The following is an 11,235-nucleotide window of genomic DNA, read 5'->3' on the forward strand; positions in this document are numbered from 1 at the left end:
GGCATTTTCTTTTTTTTTTTTTTTCAAGAGAATTAAATCGTTTATTGATTACACATGATAATGGTAGATACACAAGCTTCATTCTCATCTGTAATTTTATCTGGTACCATTATTCAATTTAGATATATTGCATAGGATATGCCAACAATCACCTTTATAACCAATAATTCCATGATTTTCCTTGGATGACCCCTTTAAATGGTGAGCTTCAGGTCACAACAGTAACCCTCAGTTCAACTATACCAAGGTTTCTGAAGACAATGGCTTCTTCACCCAAGCAGGTTGTAAATGAATTTCAAATAGAACCTGGCATCACCCTGAAGGAATTCTAGCTTCACACTTTTGGAAAGTTTACCAAAATGGCTTCAGAGTAGACTAACTTTACACAGCACATTAAAAAAAAAAAAAAAAAGACACATTTATTCAGCGTCATGATCAGACTATTACATTTAGCAATCAACAGCATGGGTGCAAAAAAAAAAAAAAAAAATCTACATTAAAACCCTTTGTTGGAATGCTTTACACTTTCCACAGAACAGAAACTAAAATAACCTGTTATACAACTAGTCACAAATACAGTCCTCGAGTTTTTTGCCCATACACATGAGTATGGGCAAAACATGTCTTCTTTGTAGCAGCTAGGCCCCGCCACCACTGTGCTTGGCTGAGTTCACAAATCTGTTGTAACCTGTAGCTTCCCTGTCACTTCTCTGGCTCTCATCTCCTGCTAAGCTTTGTTTCCTGGGAATAATTAAAACCTTCTGCCACTGCCATAGCTACTCTGCTGCTACTGGAACCACCATAGCCACCTTGGTTTCGTGGTTTGGCAAAGTATTGGCCGCCACCACCATAAGGGCCAGAGCTTCTGCCTCCAAAATTTCCTCCCTTCATAGGTCCAAAATTTGATGACTGATTGTAGTAATTGCCAAAATCATTGTAACTTCCACCACCTCCAAAATTGCTTCCATCATTACCAAATCCATTGTAGCCATCCCCATTGCCACCATATCCACCACCACCACGGCTGCCACCAAAGCCACCACGACCACTGAAGTTTCCTCCACAGCCAAAGTTGTCGTTTCCACCAAAACCACCTCCACGACCCCCACCAAAGTTTCCAGGACCACTTCGTCCTCTTTGGCTGGACGAAGCACTAGCCATCTCTTGCTTTGACGGGGCTTTCCTTACTTCACAGTTGTGGCCATTCACAGTATGGTATTTCTGAATGACAATCTTATCCACAGAATCATGGTCATCCACGTAACAAAAGCAAAGCCCCTCTTCTTGCCACTGCCTCAGTATGATTTCAATCACTTCAATTTTCCCATACTGTTCAAAATAGTCTCTTAAGTGATGTTCTTCAGTATCTTCTTTAATGCCACCAACAAAGATCATTTTCACAGTTAAATGGGCACCAGGTCTTTGAGAATCCTCTCTGGAAACAGCTCTCTTTGGTTCCACGACTCTTCCATCCACTTTGTGTGGCCTTGCATTCACTGCTGCATCCACCTCCTCCACCGTGGCCTATGTGACAAACCCAAAGCCCCTGGAGCGCTTGGTGTTCGGATCTCTCACTACCACGCAGTCTGTGAGCGTTCCCCATTGCTCAAAATGGCTCCTCAGACTCTCATCAGTCGTTTCAAAGCTCAACCCTCCAATGAATAGCTTCCGCAGCTGTTCGGGCTCTTTAGGAGACTCTGACTTAGACATGACGGCAGTGGGAAGAGAGACTTTTACGATGCTTCCTCGGCAGCGTCCACAGGCAGAAAGCCATGGCATTTTCTGAGTTATTGTATGTAGACATTTGTATTCTGCCTTTAGTAAGTTTCACCTGTACCCATTCTAAGATGAACGTAGGTGTGGCCCCACCTATTACCCTCCCTCCACCCCAACCTCCCCCCTCCCTTCCCCTTCCTTGGCCCTTTCCTCATAGTCTTGGGCTATAGTTGGGTTATAGCCTTCATGTGAAAGCTATAAATTAGCTTCATAGCAGGGCTGAGTACCTCGGATACTTTTTCTTCCATTCTTGAGATACTTCGCGATACATTTAAAATTATACATTTTGAAAACTATCAATGCCCTCACCTATGAAATCAGGCTGTGGCCCAGATAATCCTTGAATTACAGTAAAAGCAATAGCATTAGTTTCTTCAAACCTGAATTATGTATCCTCATTGCATTTCATGGGGTCAAATTATTATAGAGATGTTAGCAAATGATCCCAGAAAGGTATGGATTTGATCAAAAACAACATCACATTTAAATCAGTTATCACCAGTGACGAAACAGCTCACGAGTCCATCACACTTCATATACCCACTCACAACTTGAACACTTATTACTTGAAAAGCAATTCGCTTTGTGAAAATGGAAGACTAAGGATTCCAACTGCATCTGTAAAGTTTTATTACCTAAAAAAAAACTTGAAGCAAATATCAGTAAATCGTTTTATGCCAGCTCAGAGTGGCTGATGAATACATTAAGTCTACTCTAGTATTATTCACACTTTCATGTTGTTTGCAATATTTCATTTAAGAAAAATTGAATTCAACCAAGACTCTAAATTGAAGGCATCTACCACCATGAAGATAAAATAAAAGACCTCATGAACGACAATAATATATGTTTGAAAGTAACAGGTGGCATGTGAGATAGTAATGTTTTTCTCACTCTTTTGACAGTTCAGAGAAGGTGTGGAGTATATGGTGGTTTAGGGAGACAGGTTCCATCACCCGATGGCTCTGCCATTTCTTCCAGCCTCTTGGTCCATCACTGGTCCCTCAGCCTATAGCTGTTGTTCTGGGAAACAGACGGACAGATCACGTGGGAGGTTTTCTGTGAGCCAGACTTTCTCCTGTCTAGACCCAGTCCCATGGCTGCCCATCAGTGGAGACTGCAAAATGTGGTTTAGCCCTTTTTCCAGAAAGAACTGGGAAAAGCCTGGTGAGTCTCTGTCGATGGTGGCGTGATTGTGTGAGAGAGGGCGGATGAAGTGCTAAGGGAAGGAAAACAAGGTTGCATCTGGCAAAAGGAGTGAGGGAACGTTTGATGAAAAAAGGTGACATCTGAATTGGAACTTGAAAGACTTGTAGGATTTGGAAGGGCAGAGATAAATTTTATTTCGGGTGGGGTAAAGACTGTCTAGGAAGGTGGAAAGGTACAAAATACAGAGCCATGCAGAGAACAGAGAACAAACGTGGACGACAAAGGCAGAAATAAATTGGGGTGATATTCCCTTGACATGCACAGGAAGGCCACACAAGTTGCTCAAAGAATGAAATATTCCTGACTTATAGTAGTTGTAAAAAGCCACTGGCCCCAGCCCCTGAGTGTCCACATGGCCATCCTGGCTGTCACCTGGGCTTCCTAGACTACTCCTCTGTCCCAGGAGTTGTCCCCAACACCACAGGCTCCTGCAAGACCCTGTGACAGAGTTGGGTCCCCTTGGTTGTGATTGTTGCTGTCCAAATTGGCTGTTATGTACTTTGCCCATCATCTCTGCACACAGGACTGAGAAAGGTGAGCTAGAGTTTGGTCCTCAAATGCCACATCACAATATCTGGATTTTATTCCTTAGGAGAGAGAATCTTCACCACCAACCTTTTTTATTTTTATTTTTTATTTTTTGAGTAGGCAAGTAATATGATCAGAGCTCTGTTTAGAAAGATGATTCTGACAGCAGCTAATTTAGGACCATGGGAAGAGAGAAAAAGTAAGTGAGGACTGAATGATCTTCATAAATGAATGACACCAGGTTATTAAAACAGCAGGGAGGCTCCATCTAATTAGTTATTACAGTTATTGAGATAAAGAAAATATCACCAATAAACTAGACCAGACTTGACCTTATTACTTGGTTCTAATTATTGTTTATAACTGTAATTGCTATTGCTGTGTCCTCGTGAGTGGAGGTGTTATTCTAATATATGTCCAGGGCTCTAGTACCAGGATTTGCAGAGTATCATTGGATAACCATCCTCTATGTTCTCTCTCAATTATCCATAAGGGCAAAAACTTGCTTATTTTGCCTGTTATTTTAAGGGAAATATCAGAGATTGCACCATTCTTGTATTTTCCATGCTCCCTCCCATGTGCAAGGGCACATCTACATGTCTCACAAGGACACACACAACTAAATTCATACATGCACTTATACACGTGAGCACATGCCAGATTCTACGAGAGAATCCTGCACCCCCCTGCCATGTGTTCATGAGAAGCTACTGGCTTACTTTCTGTCAGGTCCACCTGCCTGAACACAGTTTCTGATTTTTCATTTCTGGTTTTCAGACTGTCTTCTTTCCCTTCAAAAATCAAAGCCAGGCTCGGCGCCTGTGGCTCAAGTGGCTAAGGCACCAGCCACATACACCTGAGTTCGCAGGTTGGAATCCGGCCCAGGCCGCCAGACAACAATGACGGCTGCAACCAAAAAATAGCCAGGCCTTGTGGCGGGCACCTGTAATCCCTGCTACTTGGGAGGTGGAGGCAGGAGAATCGCTTGAGCCCTGGAGTTGGAGGTTGCTGTGAGCTGTGATGCCACGGCACTCTACCCAGGATGACAGCTTGAGGCTCTGTCTCAACAAATAAAATAAAATAATCAAAACCAGATTGCTCTTGCTGTGTGGGTGCCCAGGACTTCCCACTGGGGCCACAGCACCTCCTGCTTGCCCCAGGCTGGACCCTTCTACACCCACTGCTCCTCCTCAGGCTTCTGAAATGAATGTTTTCCACACCCCTGTATCTCCATCCTGTCCTGAGCACAAGAGCTCTGTCCCCGTGGAGTTAGGATGCATTCTCCAATATGGAATCTTTCCTCGGGGCCTTTTAGAGGTTCCATTATGTAGGCATGGATGATTGGATCAGTAGCCATCAATGATCAGCCCAATTTCCAGCCCCTCTCCTTTTTCTAGAGGTCTGAAGGTAGGGCTGAAAGTTCCAGCCCTCTAATCCTACCTTGGTCTTTTGGTCAACCAGCCCCTGTCCTGAAGCTGTCTAGACCTGATTAGAGCAAAAGAGGCTGCTATCACCCAGGAAATTGTTACATGGGTAACATGTCATCAAGTGGAGGTCCAGCGGGAGACAGGACAGTAGGAAGAGGGGATAAGCTGTCTAGACCTGATTAGAGCAAAAGAAACTGTCTAATCACCTGATTAGAGCAAAAGAGGCTTCTATCACCCAGGAAATTGCAAGAGATTTAGGAACTGTGTGCCAGGAACTCTGGACAAACATCCAATACATATTAATCCTATTAACTTTCCTAACATCAATTAGTGAATCAGTGTGGCAAAATTCTCACTCTGTTGTGCTTTATAAATATACACTGAAATCACAGCTGTGCAACTTTTAGCAAGAGCGACCCCTGGATATAATAGTGCTGAATTAGTTAGGAAATTAGAAATCATGTTAGGTTTTTCAAATGGAGGGGGCTTAATGCAGGAACTTGGTTGTAGAGGTGGCTGGAAGATTAAGGCAACTCAGTAATTGCAGGAAGCAGCTCCCTCCCCTGGGTTTATGTAAAGCGCGCCCCAAAGGCTGAGGGGGGGTGGGGCTGACAAGTCTAATTGCTCAGAAAGAAACATTTAATAGAGACTTATAGACAGAATTCATGTCTTGATTGGTAAGGAGAAATGGTGTTACCCCTCAGGCCTGGGCATAAGAAGCCTAAAGAAGGAATGTATAGGGCAATTGACATCTCCCCCAGAGGGAAAGACAAGGATTTGCTTAAGGGAATGGTAAACAAGTGAAAGTAAAAATCTTAAAGGCATTCCTGAAGCTGGGACTAATCAGAAATCCAAAAATCGACCTGGCAGATTAGCATCCAAGATGGAGTTCCTTTCTCCTCCCCAGGAGAAGAAACCCGGAAACTTCAGAGCTCAGAGTTTGGTTGGTTGAATTTCTGGGTAGACTGACCAGATTTCTGAGGCGGGGCCACCACAGAGCTGTTCCAAAGAAAGACCTTTGAACGGTGGGCACCACGGAGCAGATTCTGGAAAGATGGAAGGAAGCTGGTAGCCTGGCTGCTGGGGGATACAAATGGAAGCTAGAAATAGGAATTATTCCCTCTTCCTACGGTCCTGTCTCCCACTGGACCTCCACTTGATGACATGTCACCCGTGTCACAAGACACCAGTTACGAGGGAGTCCAGGACATCTAGTTGGCACAGAACAAGCATGAACGCTTTATGCCACATTAATACCCAGTGTAGTCAGCACATACACTGAGGCTCAGCTCAAGGTGATTGCCTTGAATGGTCATATTATAAATCTCTGGAGCACGCCAGGTGCTGTAACTTATGCCTGTAATCTTAGCACTCTGGGAGGCGGAGGCTTGTGAATTGCTTGAGCTCAGTTGGTTGAGACCAACATGAGCAAGAGGGAGGCCTTGTCTTTGCTAAAAATAGAAAAAAGCTAGCCAGGTGTTATGGAGGCACCTGTAGTCCCAGCTACTCAGGAGCCAGAGATAGGAGGATCACTGGAGCCCAGGAGTTTGAGATTGCTGTGTGCCATGACACCACAGCACTCTACCCAGGGAGACAGAGTGAGACTCTATCTTTAAATAAAAAATAAATAAATAAATAAGAATTGGGAGGGAAGAACCACAGAGAATAATGTCCAAATATACCTTTCGGTTACCATACATAGGGAACATTGGAAATTGTAGCTAAATGTATCTTTATTTACAAAATCTTCTCTATGTGTTGCCTACCTCTTCTAAAATTTTATAGTGAATGGGAGGCACCTGTGGCTCAAAGGGGTAGGGCGCCAGCCCCCTATGCCGGAGGTGGCGGGTTCAAACCCAGTCCTGGCCAAAAACTGCAAAAAAAATTTATAATGAATGGTTTGTAAATAAATGTACGTTTAGCTACAATTTCCCATCTCCCCTATGTATGACTTTAGGGACGCCCTGTATTTCTTTCTTTCTTTCTTTCTTTTGGGGATAGAGTCTCACTATGTCGCCCTGGGTAGAGTGCTATGGTATCACAGCTCACAGCAACCACAAACTCTTGGGCTTAAGCAATTTCTTGCCTCAGCCTCCCAAGTAGGTGGGACTTCTGGCGCCCACAACAACACCTGGCTATTTTTTGGTTGTAGTTGTCATTGTTGTGTGGCAGGCCCTGGCTGGATTTGAACCTATTAGCTCCGGTATATGTGGCTGGTGCCCTAGCTGCTGAGCTACAGGCACCAAGCCAGGTACCCTGTCTTTCTAGTTAGGTCTCCCAGACTTAGTTTTCAGTTTGAGAATTCCTATTTTTTTTAACTACCATGGAAGCCAAAATGTGTATTTATCTATGTTTGGACTCACATTTTCTTGTTCTTGTTAGTGACGGCAACATGAAATTATTTCAGACTGTGAAACTAAATATGCGATTTTTGCAACACAGAATATATCTAGGAAAACATGTAATTTCAGTTACTATAATAGAGTATCAGACAGAAGGCTATGCCTGGCCCACCCTTCGTTTTATAAACGTGCAGACCTTTCTACAGCAGCCCTGTGTTGCAAAGACCATTCTGATACAAAGATTTTGAAACACATAAAAAGCCACAATCAATCCACATTCATTCTTTTAAAAGTGCTCATTCCTGAGACTAGAAAATGAAAACCAGATGGTAACTATTTGCCCAAACTGGGAAAAGAAAGACACCAATCTCAAGAGTTCTCACTCCGGTTACTTTTTGCTTCAATTCACCAAATAACGCTTCTAAAACCAACGCATGGATTCCAGGAAAAGAAGGGTTGTTAATCTTACAATGTCAGATCTTGTGGCCCCAGGAGTCTTTGGATTTGATGAGAAATGAGATGTGTCTAGGCCTACATCCACCAAGCTCCTCTTTATACTTCACTTCTACAGCATTGTAATGTCTCAAAATACTTTAATTCCATCATTTAGTTCCTGCAGACTGAAAGGACATCGATGAGAGAAAAACGCTTAAATTTTGCTCAGAATAAAAGCCTTATAAATCATGGCTTTTTTTTTGTAACCAGTATTAACCTGATTACCATATTAGCCATCATGATAGGTATGCATTTGAAATGCTTTATTTTTACTGCTGCTAATAAACTCAGGAAAATGAGCATATAAAAGGAAGACGAATTGTATATAAAACCAGCACATTGTACCCCACAATTGCATTCATGTACACAGCTATGATTTAATAAAAAAATAAAAGGAAGAAACACTAATATGATCAGAGAGAGCTCAGAGTGACAGTAGAATACCAATGCAAATAAATGTCCTTCAAAATAGTCAGGATGAGGGAGAACACACATATTTCCGTGAAGCTGCCATTTCGAGTCTAGAAGACCCTACTGAATATTCTTTTGAGCCACTTTAAGAAAACTACACACAGGCGGCGCCTGTGGCTCAGCGGGTAGGGCGCCGGTCCCATATGCCGGAGGTGGCGGGTTCAAACCCAGCCCCGGCCAAATTAAAAAAAAAAAACAAAAAAAAAAAAAAAAAACTACACACACACACACACACACACACACAATAATCACTTTATTCTTCTCTCTTTTCTTCTTTTTTTTTTTTTTGAGACAGTCTCACTCTGTCACTCTGGTAGAGTGTTGTGGCGTCACAGCTCACAGCCACCTCAAACTCTTGGGCTCAAGCGATCCTCTTGCCTCCTGAGTAGCTGGGACTACAGGAGCCCACCACAACACACAGCTAATTTTAGAAACAGGGTCTTGATCTTGCTCAGGCTGGACTTCAACTCCTAAACTCAAGCAATCCACCCACCTCGGCCTCCCAGAGTGCTGGGATTACAGGCCTGAGCCACCGCACCGGGCCCTAATCACCTCCTTCTTCTCCAGCTTGTTTATTGTGACCAAAGAACATTTACACAGCTCAGTGTGTTATCAGATTTGGTTCCAAGTGACTTTGGAATGTTTCCAATTTTTAGCAGCTATCATAAAAGACAAATATCATATATTTATTGAGAATGTTTCTAAAAACAAGATTTTTTTTTTAACTGAAAACAACTCCAAAATAAAAGTTCCAAGGTATTTTGCATCTGGGGTATAATCCCAGCATTGGCTCCCAATTTTCTGCATTAAAAGAAAAAAAAAGCCATTAAAATGTTCAGATTCTAGAATTTTGTTAAAATATTTGTCACATCGTATTACATACCACATACTTCAACAGGGCCTTTAAGGGCAAAAACACTTCAATGGTCTTCCTTAAGATTTTTCTTTTATTGCTTGATTATAATTTTCATTTAATGCAATGCTCCTCCAGATTTCTACTGATTTTATCATGTCCTGTTACCCTCCAGAAAATTTATAATGAATAAAGGCTAACAGCCTTGGGAAAACTTCTGCTTTTGTTAAATGAACACCAGAATAGAATCAAAGATAACAATGGAATAATTTCTCAAAAAGTCAGGTTACCACAAGAAAACCAATGGACCAGCAGAGGGAACATATTTCCTAAAAATAACTATTGGATAGTAACTATAGAAAGGCTATTTTTCTGTATTAGTAAGCTCCAGCTGCTGTAACAAAATACTACAGAAAGCGTGGCTGAGACAGCAGAGATTTATTTTCTCCAGGAGGAGGCTAGAAGGCCCACAATCAAGGTTCAGGCAGGGCTTGGTTTGCTGTAGAGGCCATTTGTCCTGACATGGCCCCTCCTGCGATCACAGGTAGAGAGGGTGAGCTCTGGTGTCTCTCCTTCTTCCAAGGGCACCAGTCTTCTCAGATTAGGGCCCCACCCTTATGATTTCATTTAACCTCTATCATCTCCTCCTGGGCCCTATGTCCTAATATAGCCACATTGGAGGTTAGAGTTTCAAACTATGAATTTTGAGAAGACACAAACATTCAGACCATAGCACCCTTCCTTCTGATCACTAAAGTCATGTTCTCTGGAGTCCACACGTGATTACCGTAAAAAACTGAAGCTAAACTCTCAAGCAAAGAGATGAACTAGAAGTTGTGTCCAAGTTACTGGATAAAACAAAATCAGAATCTAAGAATCAAAGGACAAATGCACAGATGTCACACAGGGGAATTTTGGAGCAACCAAGTTTAAAGGTCACTACCTGTTTGAAAATTAATAAAGTTACAGGAGAAATCCACTAAAAACAAGAAGAGTGAGATTTAAATATTTATCATCACTGACTACCGTCACTCTCTTAAGGGTCTGACAAGTTCTTTTTTTTTTGTTTTTGAGACAGTCTTACTATGTCATCCTCAATAGAGTGCTGTGACATCACATCTCACAGCATCCTCAAACTCTTGGGCTTAAGCAATTGTCTTGCCTCGGCCTCCCAGGTAGCTGGAGCTACAGGCGTCTGCCACAACGCCTGGCTATTTTGTTGTTGTTGTTGTTGTTGTTGTCATCATTGTTGTTTAGCAGGCCTGGGCCAGGTTTGAATTTGTCACCCCCGTGTATGTGGCTGGTGCCTTATCCACTGAGCTATAGGCACCGAGCCAGTCTGACAAGTTCTTGCCACACTGTTGGGCCCTGTGCCCTCAGCTTCCTGGGTATCATCTTTTTGGCAGCAGAATTAGTCTCCATACCCCTCATTCCAAGGAGAGATGCTCCACCTCGTTCTAACTTCACATCTCTAGTGCTCCTTCTGTTATATTACAAAAGTCAGGTCCATTGGCAAATAATTTACAGGGAACATTCTGAGCCACCTGCCCCCTCCAGGTTCCCAGACAGAGGTGAACTGTAGCTTTAAGCCTTGTTGCATTTTCCCTCCCCCATTGCCACTAGGCATAGACATTAACGAATTGATATAATTGACTGTTCATCATCTAACCCCCTTTCCATGGTTGAGGGACCCCCCCCCCATTGTGTGACTCTTGGTGGTGGGTCAGGTGCCATTGCACTTTGAAAACCCAAAATTCACATAGTTGTTTTCCCAGGCCTTGGGAGGTGAACCTTGGGCCTGGGACTAGGCCTCAGCAAATTAGATGCCTCCACTAGGAATTTGCTCTGGAGTCAGTGACACAAGAAGTCAGAGGACCCCAAGGAAGCCTCACTGATGGTGTCAACAGCAGCCTGAAACTGACAGCAGGGCTGGGCACAGGCCCAGTTAGACACAGCAGAGGTCTCCCAGCAGCCTCTCCTTGGGATGCACTCCAGTGCTCTGGGTCCCTGGGTCTATGTTAGCTATTGCTTGATTTCTGTTTCCCCCAGCTCCTAGTCCTTTCTGTGAGCTATTGGATACCCTTATGATAAATTCCATTTCTGCTTAAACCAAGCAGAAGTGACCTCTGTCTGC

At 43.2% G+C, this 11,235-nt stretch overlaps 1 pseudogene; it reads right to left on the reverse strand.

The window, feature by feature from the left end:
• Window positions 1-751: 751 nt before the first annotated feature.
• Window positions 752-1,745, reverse strand: LOC128576252 (heterogeneous nuclear ribonucleoprotein A1-like; annotated as a pseudogene).
• Window positions 1,746-11,235: the final 9,490 nt, after the last annotated feature.

Source organism: Nycticebus coucang, chromosome 24, assembly GCF_027406575.1.
Source record: "Nycticebus coucang isolate mNycCou1 chromosome 24, mNycCou1.pri, whole genome shotgun sequence".
NCBI classification, from domain to species: Eukaryota; Metazoa; Chordata; class Mammalia; order Primates; family Lorisidae; genus Nycticebus; species Nycticebus coucang.